This window comes from Rhinatrema bivittatum, chromosome 4 (genome assembly GCF_901001135.1).
Source record: "Rhinatrema bivittatum chromosome 4, aRhiBiv1.1, whole genome shotgun sequence".
Classification (NCBI taxonomy): Eukaryota; Metazoa; Chordata; class Amphibia; order Gymnophiona; family Rhinatrematidae; genus Rhinatrema; species Rhinatrema bivittatum.
In genome coordinates, this window is record NC_042618.1 from 273,615,203 (window position 1) to 273,628,032 (window position 12,830).

Here is a 12,830-nt window from a genome sequence, read left to right on the forward strand (position 1 = left end):
GTTTTATAGGAGAAAGACTAAAAGGTCAATTTTAAAACAAGTACATGTGCAATCATGCATACTTATGTGAGCGCATGTGGGTGAGGAACGGAAGTTTTAGTGGTGCGCAAAAAGTACGTGCACACTTTACAAAATGCGCGTATCATCTCATACATTTCCGTGCGTGTATCTTGTGCTGATAGATAGCATGCACAACACATGTTGCGTACATGTTTGCGTATGTAGGTGGCGCGCCTACTTGAGCACAACACTACTTCAGGATCCACAGGGCTGTTGAATGCAAAATGCCTCATACTGCCAAACAGCCCAAGTTTACCACCAGGGACGTCCAACATCTGGCGTCTCTGATGGTGGACAATGAGGCCAACCTATTTTTTGTGCAGGGGTGCACCAGGACCTCAGATGAGATAAACTGGCCTGGATGGAGCTCTGCACCAATTTTAATCATGGTGCCTCCTATTCATGTGGGGTAAGTTGAATGGGGATAATGGTGTGGAGAGTTTCAGATCTTGCATGGGAGGGCTAATAGGGGGCATTGAGTGAGGTATAGCCACTCACCTCATAACTAGTAAAAATCCATAGTAACATACAACATACAAGTATGGCTCTCACATTGACAGCAACCGTGCACTAATAATGTGACTAATATTTTGTTGCCCTATAGATTGAGGACTTGAAGAAGAAGGCCCGGGAGCTGCACTTGAAGTGGGTGCACTGGCTGGACTGGATGCATGCTCGGTGGGATAGGGCTGGAGGTAAGATATTCCTCATGACAGCTTGGATTGGTTAACTAGCTTCATCTAAATCCTCTCTCTGTCATGAACCACATTACTCGCCCCCTTCTCTGTCTCCAGCAAAATACATCATGTTCCCATTAATGAGCACTTATCAAAAGGGAAGGCAGCACCTGGATGACCGGGTTGTCTCATACCTAACAATACTTCCCTTTGCCTTCACCTCTCCCCCCAAAGGCTAATTCTCTAAGTGCCTTAGTCCTCCTATACATCATACTCTGCAGCATTTGAGAACACATGACACACACTTGCTTTTGTCTTCACAGTTACCAGTTCCTCCTCGTCGTTCTCCTGCTGAAGCAGCAGCAGCCACCACTGCTGAGGAGCAGGATGCTCCTCCCCCACCCCATCCATCATGAAGGGAGCCAGTGGGGGTGGTCCACCACTTCTGTCTCCAGCAGGTGCAGCCTGGGCCTCAACAGCCCCCAGATCCCCTTCCTGTAGGGCTTCCTTCCTTTTACTCAGGGAGTTAGGGATGCCACAACACAGACTGGCTAGCTTTTGCTGGCCGAGGGAGGCCTGCATGCCCTTCTGTTGCCTCTGCCATCATCCACTCTCCAGCAGCAAGAAAGAGGATCTTCACCAGGAGGATCTTTACCACTTGCTGCCGGCGAAGAACCTCTTTCTAGGCGGCAATTTGAAGCCATGGTGCAGGTGATGGCAGAGGAGCAGAGGAGGATACAGGCATCCCTTGGGAGTCTGCTCAGGATGGTGCACCTCCAGGGTCATGCTTTGCAGAGGCTGGGTGTGGCCATGCGGCTTCAGGGCAGCAGCTGACAGCCATCCTGAGCAGACTCCTAAATCTGCTTTTGCAGCTGACCCTAAGTCACTGGGTAGTTTTTTTGGTTATTAGTTTCCTCCTTAGTGAACTTTTCCCTATCCCTTTTTAGTTTTCAAAGTTTTTTAGAAACAAAACATATAAATGTGTTAAAAGAATTAATAAAAATTGTTGACATGAATAAATACTTTGTCTGAGTTTATAGTTTCCATGAGGTGATTAATTCAAAGTTTACATTTCCATTGCTAATTTGGACTTACATGGCTAACTTGTGAGTTAGCCCTCTAATGGTTTGAAGAATGACCTCTATGGCTTTTTTTCTGTGGGAATGATAGCAATTCACACACTTAAATTTCATGCTCAAGAGGTATTAGAGGCAAAAACACACAGCACCTTTCTTTAGATTGTGTGGTAGCCCCTAAACCCATACGGTCTACATTCCCATCCACCAGCAGTATAACTGTGCTGCATGTGTAAGGGTATTAGTAAAGGTATATAAAGTATAGGTAATGTCCCCTGAGTGACACATTCTACAATAAATTAATGGCACAGTTTGTTTTACATTCAATAGCTAGCCCTAGTTGCCTTTATGAAACAGTATACAGTCTATCTCTCTCCTACCTCAAAAGGTTTACTGTCATGCAAACACTTAATTATACAGCAGATGGATGATTACAAGAAATCCCTTCAGAGAGCTAAAACACTAAATCTGTGACGAACCTACCATTACTGGTCCACCTGTACCATATTGGAAGAGCAAGCAATGCAGCCTTCTGAGCTTCTGAAGGTCTATTACAGCAGCTGTTGCTTGCTGGTCTTGTGATTTGCGCACTTGAAGCTTTTCCACTTATGAAAGCCCGTCTTACAACCACAAGGGACCGTGCCCTTTCTATTGCTGGCCCCACACTCTGGAATACCCTTCCTCTCAATCTCCGTCTTGAGCCATCACCCTTCAAATTCAGAAAAATGCTTAAGACTTGGCTTTTTCACCAAGCTTTCCCAGATTAATTTCTTTGACCCCTGCCCCCTACCCGTTCCTTACCCGTTGTTTTCACGCTCTCTCAATCATAAATCCTATGCAATTACCTATCATATGTAAATATGTAAAAATGTTATAGTTTTGTAATTTATTAGCCTTCTTTCTTCCTCTCTCCGTTCTAGTTGCAACCTTGCTTGGCTTGCTGCTCATGAGCCTTTTAGTTTTTATCTTACAGTTGTCCACCTCCCCCTCCCCTGTTCTTTGTATTTTCCTCCTTTTTGTTGAAATGTAAACCGATATGATGTGTATTTTAATGTCGGTACAGAAAAGCTGTTAAATAAGTAAGTAAATAAATAAATAAAAGCAAGCAAGGAGGGGCCAAGTTCCTTGCTTGAAGGCAATCCTGACATCAAGCCTCACAGCTGGAGGATGATGTGAAGTCTAATTGGCATCATCTCTTTCACATTCTAACATTTTAATGAAACAATAGTAATGGGAAGGGGCAGGAGCACACACTTGGAGAGAACATGAGGTGGGCTACATATGTTGAGAGCCACTATTATGTATTAAAGGATTAGAAGACACATACTCCCAATATGAGGTTGTATTTGCTGAAAGAGAGACAGTTAACTAGCTGTTTGGTCCACATAGCTTTCTCAAGAATGAACCCAGTGGTGTCAAGCAAAGTTGTAGAAAAGATGCCTAATAGTTTGGATCCCACCAATTAACCTTTCAATCCTCACCCAATCATACAGGACACAGCTAAGCACTCAGGTGTTCTTATTTCTAAATTAGACTTTGCATGAAGTCTGTTATCAGGCAATGGGCCATTAAGTGGAAAAGCATCATCTGCAAATGCATTGTTAAAATTATGATCTCCAGACAGCCTTCGGAGCTGGCGAGGCCCACATTGAAAAGCAAATATTTTCCATTACTACACAACCATACAGTTAACGCTGGTAAGTTTGCGCAATAATGCGAACAAAGATCTCACACATTTCATTGCTTTGTATTTTAATTTAGTATGTGCATAAGTACACGCATGAGCATTGACCACCTACGCGCGAACATACATGCATATTACATTCCTGTGCATGTAGGTATATGCGCACTACATGCTTTTATGGGAATAAAAGGAGGGAGTCTTGTCATTCTTTCTTTGTTCCACCATGTCTCAGGACCATCCAGGACACATGTGTAAGCATAATTTTCTTGCCAGAGAGGTTGACCTCCTTGTAAAGGTAGTGATGAAGGCTCACTGTGCACTCTATGGTGTGAACCCTAAAAGAGTGGATTCCTACCAGAAGGAGCAGATCTGGGAGTGCATTCGCCATAAAATTAATGTTGTTTCTAAAAATAGCAGGAGTTTTGGTGAATTGTGCCACAAGTGGAGAGACCTGTGGCATGTTGTGAAAAGAAATCAGACGCGGATGCTAACCAAGGGGGCAGACACCCAGGTCACTCTCACAGTGGCAGAGTGGTTGAAACTGTCCACCATTTCAGAATCAGCTGTGACTGGGGTGGGGGAGCTGGACACCTTACAACCAGACCAGCCGCATGGTGAGTAATGTCTCTAAGATACCTTGTTCTAGTGTTTCTACATGGCATAGAGTTAGTGTGACAATACCAGGTCCTTCTACTACCATGATGTAGGGCACATGGAAGAGCATAATTTACCCCTTGACTCAGGTCTGGAGTGTAGGGCACTGCACTTAATGATAGGTGTTTGCTGAATGTGCATGATATTATAGTAGGACCTATGATCTGCACATAGAGGACATGCCGTTTTAGTAGTAGTCTGGTACATGTTGCAGAAGTGCATCCTTGGGCCAAGCGGGAGCTGGCACAATCTGCGGGGGGGATTCCTGCAGGTCCCCAGCATCAGCAGGTGGAGCTGGCTGATGCAGAGGCCCAACTGGAGCTTCACCAATACTAGCCCTTGTTCCTGTTAGGTTGAGCCCTTGGGTGCTGGGGCTGGCTGGACATAGATGCGGTATCTATGGAGGTGAAGATCAGTTACGAAGAAGATGGTGCGGACCAGCACAGTAGGAGAAGGTGGAGTCTGGATGAGCAGTGGTCAGGGCAGGTGGCAGACAAACAGAGTCAGGATCAGGCTTTCATCAGAGTGGGCAGAGTTCACTCAGTGTCGTGGTTCAGGCAGTGGTCAGAGCAGGCAGAATTCAGTCAGTAACAGTGAGCAGACAGTGGTCAGAGGCAGGCGGAAGACAAGCAGCGTCAAGGTCGAGTCTGAGATCAAGCCAGAAGTCCAATCCAAAGTCAACCCAGGAGTCCGGTCCAAGGTCAATGCCAGAAGTCCAATTCAATGAGACGAGGAATGAAGAGGAGGATGAAGGACCACAGGAGCAAAACAAGACACTGAAGACAGATAAAGGGAGAATTCACCACGAATACATGAACACAGAAGACAAACCAGACAGTCAGGAACCAGGAATTGGATACAGGAACTCAGAAACAACACATAGTGGAATTGGAATCCAGGAAGAAAGAATCAGGAACCAGGAACGAAGAGGCAAAGCAGTTTTCCAATGGAATTGACCTACTGCCGAGGCAAGGAGAGGCAGGAGAAGAGGCATTAAGTAGTCCCAGCCCTATGATGCCATCATGAGGTACCCTCGGGCTTTTCCTGCAACAGGCCCTTTAAAGGGAGCTCAGACGGGGGCATGTGCACCTATGGAAGGCCTGAGGAGCAGAGTCGAAGGAAGTCTGTGTGTGAGGCCTACTGCCTACACCTTCTGGGGCTGTCGGCATGGGCAGTGGATGCTGCGAAGATGGCAGCGCCCAACGGGCCACCGTTCCCTGGAGCAGGGACCTCTCCCAGCATTGGGAAGCATTGCATTGGCCCTGGGGCTGGTGTTACGCGTGCCAGCTGTGGCAGGCCCGCGGCTCGGCCCCCTCACCTCTCTCAAGTGTATCCAGTGCCTGGACCCTCGTCCCTGGCCGTGGTAGGCTGCCGACTCTATCCTCGGGCCTTCCCTGGTGCCTCCAGCTCACCTACTAATCCTTGTGCTCCGAGTCGTGCCTCTCTGCATGGCCTGCGTAGAGATGCTGCTACTCAGCGCTGCGCCCCTCCCTAGGCATGCGCACATACATCTCTGTGTCTTAAGTAGGGCCCACGGCACGAACCGAGCTGCAGTCCCAGATGATGAGGTCAGCGGAGCTCCGGTATATAAGCCCGGGCTCCACTGCCTAGGATTGCCTTTGCAACAGGTCTCCACGTTGGTCGTGTACTCGTTGCCTCCTGTGGTTCTCCTTTGTTCCTGTTTCCTAATCCTTGTTGACTCCTGTTTCCAGTTTCCTTGTTTCTGTGTTCCTAATCCTTAGCCTATACTCGGATTGCCTCCTTGGACCTTGGCCTCTGCTTAGCCTGACCACGTCGTTGACTCTCTCCAAGCCTGGAAATCTGCATTGCCTGACTACTCCGTTGCCTCTCTCCAGACCCAGACCTCTGCATTGCATGACTACTCCGTTGCCTCTCTCCAGACCCGGACTTTTCATTGCCTGACTTTGCCTTGCCTCTCTCCAGACCCGGACCTCTGCCCTGCCTGCCTATGTTCCTGACTCTCTCCTCGTCCTTACCTGAGCCTTCCTTGCCACTGCTTCTAGATTGCCGCCGGCCCTGATTCCAGCTTGCCTTACGACGCCTCTTCAGTCTATGTCCTGGACTTGGCCTATTCAGGCTTCATCCTGTTCTTGCTCAGTCGCCCCCTGTCTGAGTTTGGTTCTATTGGTGCCCGGGTCTCCGGGACTCCGCCTCGTCCAGTACAGACTTCTCTTCTTCTCCGTTGCTGTCTCTGGGCTGACCTCGATCCTTCCAGCGATGACGACATACGGAGGCCCACCTAAGTCCAGCTGGCACCAGCACCCAAAGGCTCAAACTGTGGGGAATGAGAGCTGGTATTGGTGAAGCGCCAGCCGGCCTCCGTCCTTCAGCCCACTCCGCCTGCCGACGGTGGGGACCTGTAGGCCCCATCCTATGGGTTTCGTCAACCCCACCTCGGTCCAAGGGTTCAAATCCAGCGCAACAGGTTGCAAAGGCCATGGATTAGGTGGAGCTGCATGCCCTCCAGGCTATTCCTGGCCTGGCGTCAAAGGTATAAGAACAGCAACAGTTTCTCGTGGCATTGACCTCCTCTCTTGAGCATCTACATGTTCAGCTTGATGCCTTATCTAGGAACTGAGTTCCAGTACCGGCTTTCTCTGCTCAACAGCTGTCTCCTTCCACTCCTAGAGCCTTGTTGGCCCTACCAGCTCCACCTCGTTTCAATGGTGACTCCAAGCTCTGGAGAGGGTTTATCAACCAATACTACATGCAGTTTGCTCTGCAACCCTCCATCTTTCAAGATGAATTAACGAAAGTCATCTTTATTTTGCCTCGTCTCGAGGGGAAGGAGCTGGCTTGGGCTTCACCGTTGTGGGAGCAATCGGACTCCCTCCTACAGAAACTGTCCCGATTCGTGGCCGTGTTCCGGCAGATCTTTGATGATCCTGTGCGGTATGTTGTGGCAAGCACTAATTTGCTACACCTTCGAGAAGGCCAAAGAAGCCAATTCGATTATACCATTGAATTCTGGACCTTAGCTTCAGAGTTCACTTGGCAGGAAGACTGCCTGTGAGCGATCTACCTGGATGGACTCTCTTCGCAGCTAAAGGATGAATTGGCAGCTCGGGAGCTCCCTTCCTCTCTCGAGGATCTTATTGATCTAACTGGCCAAATTGATCATCGTCTCCAAGAGCGTCACTGGGAGAATCGGATGCCCAAGAAGCCCTCTGGGTTCGCTCCCGTTCACCACCAGCCCTGCCTCCGGTAGGGTTTCTATTGTGGCCAAGATGGAAGAACCCATGTAGCTGGGCCATGGGTGGCTATCCCCGGAAGATCGCCTCCGGCGGAGACAAACAGGCCTGTGTCTGTACTGCGGAGCACATGGCCATCACCTACAGGTTTGCCCGGTCCGTCCGGGAAAATTCCCGGCCTAAGTTCAGTTGGCATCCTGAATTTGGGCGCAACATCACCGGCCCCTCAACTATCTGTGCCTGTTACCTTGACCTGAGACTCTCGGTCCTTTCCCGTTCTTGCTCTGGTGGATTCCGGAGCAGGAGGCAATTTTATTCTCAAAAATCTAGTTCAACTTCTGGGTATAAATACCCATCCTCTAGAAACCTCCTTGTGCATTGCTTTAATTTATAGAGATCTGTTACCCGGTCGAATTTCCTTGACCACAGAGCCAGTTCAACTCCTTACTGGTGCTCTGCATACTGAAGAAATAAAACTCTTGGTACTAGAGAAATCTATTCACCTGGTAGTCTTGGGACTACCCTGGCTTCAACATCACTCCCCTCAATTCGATTGGCGGTCGGTCCAGCTGGTGGAATGGGGTTCCACCTGCCATGAGACTTGTCTTCGCAAAGTGGTGCTATCTCCCGTGGTTCCTTTGGCGACCACCGCCTCAGGCATACCAGCTCCCTATGCAGACTTTGAAGATGTGTTTTCAAAGCATAAAGCGGACCTTTTACCACCTCTTTGGAGGTTTGATTGTCCCATCGAACTCTTGCCTGGAACTACGCCTCCCCGAGGGTGTACCTATCCTCTGTCTCTCCGTGAGACGAAAGCCATGATGGAATACATCCAAGAGAACCTTGCGAAAGGGTTCATTCGTCCCTTTACATCCCCTGCCGGTGCAGGGTTCTTCTTCATTAAGAAGAAAGACGGATCTCTAAGGCCATGTATCGATTACCACGGCTTAAATGCGATTACCCGCAAAGACAAATATCCTTTGCCCTTAATCTCTGAATTATTTGACCAACTACTCGGAGCCTCTATATTCACCAAGTTGGATCTACGTGGGGCTTACAACTTGGTGCTTATTCGCCCTGATGACATCTGGAAGACAGCTTTCAACACAGCCATTACGAATATCTGGTGATGCCCTTCGACTGCTGTAATGCGCCCGCAATATTCCAACGAATGATTAATGAAATTTTCAGAGACCTACTATACGTTAAGGTTGTGGCATACCTTGATGACATCCTTATCTTTTCTAAGGATCTGGCTTCGCACTGCACCGATGTTCGCACAGTTATTGAACGCCTCCGCGAAAATCATCTATTAAGTGCTTGTTTGAAAGATCCAGTCTGCACTTTCTTTGGTACATAATTTCACAATGGGGATTCTCAATAGATCCTAAAAACTCAAAGGAATCCAAGACTGGTCACAGCCCGTGGGCTGAAAGCGCTACAACGATTTCTAGGATTCATGAATTACTACCGCCACTTTATTCCACACTACTCGACATTGGCGGCTCCTCTTACTGCATTGACGCTTAAGGGCCAAGATACTCGGAACTGGACCCCGGAAGCCATTACAGCCTTTCGTCGCCTCAAAGAGGCTTTCCTAGCTGGATCCTGTCTGCACCATCCAAACCCAAACCACCCCTTTATAGTCGAGGTGGATGCCTCTGCGATTGGGGCTGGGGCGGTCTTGAGCCAACGTTCTGCTTCCGGATCCATAGTCCCATGCTCATTCTACTTTCACAAGTTCTCTTCAGCGGAAAAAATTTATAGCATTGGAGATCACGAGTTACTCGCCATCAAATTGGCTCTAGAAAAATGGCGTCCATGGTTAGAAGGCGCTCCACATAAGTCACTGTTTTTACAGATCACAAGAATCTGGAACACTTGAGCCATGCCAAGCATCTTGAAGCCCATCAAACCCGATGGGCCCTGTTTTTCTCTAGTTTTAACTTCAAACTTCACTATTGTCCAGCTGGAAAAAAATCTTTGGGCAGACGCCCTATCACATTCCTTTGAACCAGAAGATACTCCGCAAGAACCCAGTAATATCATTGTCCCAGCATTTATTTGTCTGTCTGCAAATTACCTGGTTCCCACTGTGAAAACTGTTGTGCCCCATTGACTCCACAAAAGAGTCCTCTGGTGGGCACATGACTCTAAGTTTGCTGGTCACCCAGGCTGAGCGCGAACTCTAGCGCTGCTCCAGCGGTTCTTCTGGTGTCCCACTATGGTCTCTGATGCTAAAGTGTACATCGATTCCTGCAACACTTGCACTCATCAAAAACCCCGGTCAGTCGACCATGGGGTCTGCTCCAGCCACTTCCAACTCCTGAAGAACCGTGGACACATCTCTCCATGGATTTCTTTGTGGGCTTACCACCGTCTAAGGTTCACACGTCATATGGGTTACTATAGATAGATTTTCTAAAATGGCCCATTTTGTTCTACTACCGGGCCTACCATCTGCTCCCAAATTGGCAAGCCTGTTCTTTCTTCACATATTTCGACTACATGGCTTACCCAAGGATATTGTCTTTGACAGGGTCCCACAATTTGTTGCTCGATACTGGTGTGCTCTTTGTAGTAAATTTGGCATCAACATCAGTTTAACAACAGCATACCATCTACAAGCTAATGGACAAGCTGAGCATATGAACCGCTTCTTAAAGTCGTTTCTCTGCAACTATATAAATAACCGCCAAGATAATTGGTCTGAACTCCTTCCCTGGGCGGCGCTTTCTCATAAATCCCACATTGCCGCTGCTACAGGTACGTCGCCCTTTTCCATCGTCTATGGGAAGCAACCATGACCACCATTGCCCATACCATTATCAGTATCCTCTCCTGCTGCGCAAGCTACTGCTGATGCCCTGAAGGCACTCTGGAATCAGATGAACCTCCGCTTACGCCAAGCCGCATTCCGGGTCAAGAAGTCTGCAGACAGACATCGATGCTCAGCTCCTGAGTTCCTTCCTGGCCAGAAAGTCTGGTTGAGCACTCGGTATATTCGGCTTAAGATACCTTCCCAAAGGTTTGCACCAAGGTATATTTGACCTTTTCCAATCATTCATCGTGCTGGACCAGTTACATACCAGCTTCGGTTGCCACCTATATTGGGAATCCACAATACATTTCACTTATCACTCCTGAAGCCAGTAGTCCTATCTTGGCCTTCGCGAAAAGCTCCTGAACCACCTCCATTGGTTGCTGAGACCGACAATACCTACAAGGTTCATGAAGTCCTTGATGTTCGCCGTAAGGGATGCCCTTGGGAATACCTCCTTTCCTGGGTGGGTTACGGCCCCGAAGAAAATTTGTGGGAGCCAGCTTGTAACATCCTGGATCAAACACTCCTCCTGCAATTTCATCGTGCCCATCAGGGCAAACCCAGACCTCCAAGGTGGGGGGGAATAAAGGGGGGGGGGCATTGTTACATGTGCTGGCCGCAGCAGAACCATGGCTCGGCCCCCTCACCTCTCTCAAGTGTATCCAGTGCCTGGTCCCTCGTCCCTAGTGGCAGTAGGCCGCCGGCTCCGTCCTCAGGCCTCCCCTGGTGCCTCCGACTCAGCTACTAATATTGTGCTCTGCATCGGGCCTGTCCACATGGCCTGTGGAGAGACGCCGCTACTCAGCGCCGCACCCCTCATAGGCATGTGCGCACATCTCTGTGTCTTAAGTAGGGCCCGCGGTGGGAACCAAGCCCCGGCCCCGATGATGACATCAGCGGAGCTCCGCTTCCTAGGATTGCCTTTGCAACAGGTCTCCATGCTGGTCGTGCACTCGTTGCCTCCTGTGGTTCTCCTTTGTTCCTGGTTCCTGATCCTCATTGACTCATGTTTCCAGTTTCTTCGTTCCCGTGTTTCTGATCCTCAGCCTATCCTCTGATTGCCTCCTCGAACCTTGACCTCTGCTTCGATTGACCATGCCGTTGACTCTCTCCAGACCCGGACCTCTGCATTGCCTGACTACTCCATTGCCTTTCTCCAGTCCCAGACCTCTGCATTGCCTGACTACTCCGTTGCCTCTCTCCAGACCCAGACCTCTGCAAATCCTGCCTACGTTCTTGACTCTCTCCTCATCCTGACCTCAGCCTTGCTTGCCACTGCTTCCAGATTGTCGCCGGCCCTGACTCCAGATTGCCTTACGATGCCTCTTCAGTCTACGTCCTGGACTTGGCCTATTCAGGCTTCAGCCTGTTTTTGCTCGGGCGCCCCCTGTCTGACTTTGGTTCTATTGGTGCTCGGGTCTCCGGGACTCCGCCTCGTCCAATACAGACTTCTCGTCTTCTCTGTTGCTGTCTCTGGGCTGACCTCAATCCTTCCATCAACGATGACATACAGATGCCCACCTAAATCCAGCCGGCCCCTGCACCCAAAGGCTCAACCCATGGGGAACAAGCGCTGGTATTGGTGAACCACCAGCCGGCCTCCGGCCTTCATCCCACTCCGCTTGCCGATGGTGGGTACCTGTAGGATCCATCTTAAGGTTGCGTCAACCGCACCTCAGTCCAAGGGTCCACCTCTGGTGCAACAGCTGAAGGTTAGAGTGGCGTTTCACAGGATGGACCTGTGGACTGATGATCACAACAGTTCATGGGATATTTTTTGTACTTTCCATATCTGTATGGAAACATGACCTAGTGTTGTCTACTGTCCTCTCACTCCAGACCCAAGTAAATGGAATCTTCATTGCCACATTTCCTATTCAATCATATGACTTAAATGTGATAGGTGAGCTTCCATAGCACCCCATTTTGATCCAATAAGCAACCCTTTAAAAGATGGTCTGCAGATAGATGATGTCCTCAACAGCTGGGCAGGCTGAGTAACAGCTTCTGGTTCCAGATACTATATGTTTGGAAGTGATACATGATTTATATTTTCACTGTAGGATCTGGAGGTGCTGAAAGAGGAGTTGGGGACCTCTATTGATTGTTAGCATAGACAATCTTTAAACACTTACACACCTATCATGTAAAACTAAAACATGTGCATATACTGGAGGTGGAGTAGGCGAGAATTACATATACAGTATAATCAAAAGAAGAGTGTGTGTTATAGAAAGTTCATCTTGTTCTGTTCATTCACAAACAAAGTATTTTTCATTTACAATACCTCTGTTTTTATTCTAAAGCTTAATCACAAGAAAAAGTGTATACAAGTTTTACAGTCCCTCGACACGCACGTGTTTCGTCAAGGGGCTGCATTGGGAGGAACCAACAAAAGGAATCTATGAGGTAAAAAATACATGAAAATTAAATTAGAACAAGGGCAACTACATGATTATAAAATTACATAGGTATATAAATTATAAAGACACAAATTTTAAGAGGTAAAACATCTGTACTGAAAGAAAAGCCAATAGTATGCATGAGACATGTTTAATATACATATAGATAATGCAGACGGAGGAAAGAAACTGGAGGGGAGGGAGGGAGAAGGGGAGGCGAAGAGGAGAGGGGTAGAGGGGG

The 12,830-nt window shown here is 48.4% G+C and overlaps 1 long non-coding RNA gene across 4 annotated transcripts in view; it reads left to right on the forward strand.

Moving 5' to 3' along the window:
- The window catches only part of LOC115090696, a 381,113-nt gene that overhangs the window by 252,245 nt on the left and 116,038 nt on the right, over positions 1 to 12,830 (forward strand). The window contains exons 9-10 of one of the 4 annotated variants that reach the window (XR_003856472.1): positions 665 to 755; positions 1,061 to 1,619. The exons of the other annotated variants lie outside the window; for them this stretch is intronic. This is a non-coding gene — a long non-coding RNA (uncharacterized LOC115090696). Of the gene's footprint in view, positions 1 to 664; positions 756 to 1,060; positions 1,620 to 12,830 lie in introns of those variants that run through there. 4 annotated transcript variants of the gene reach the window in all.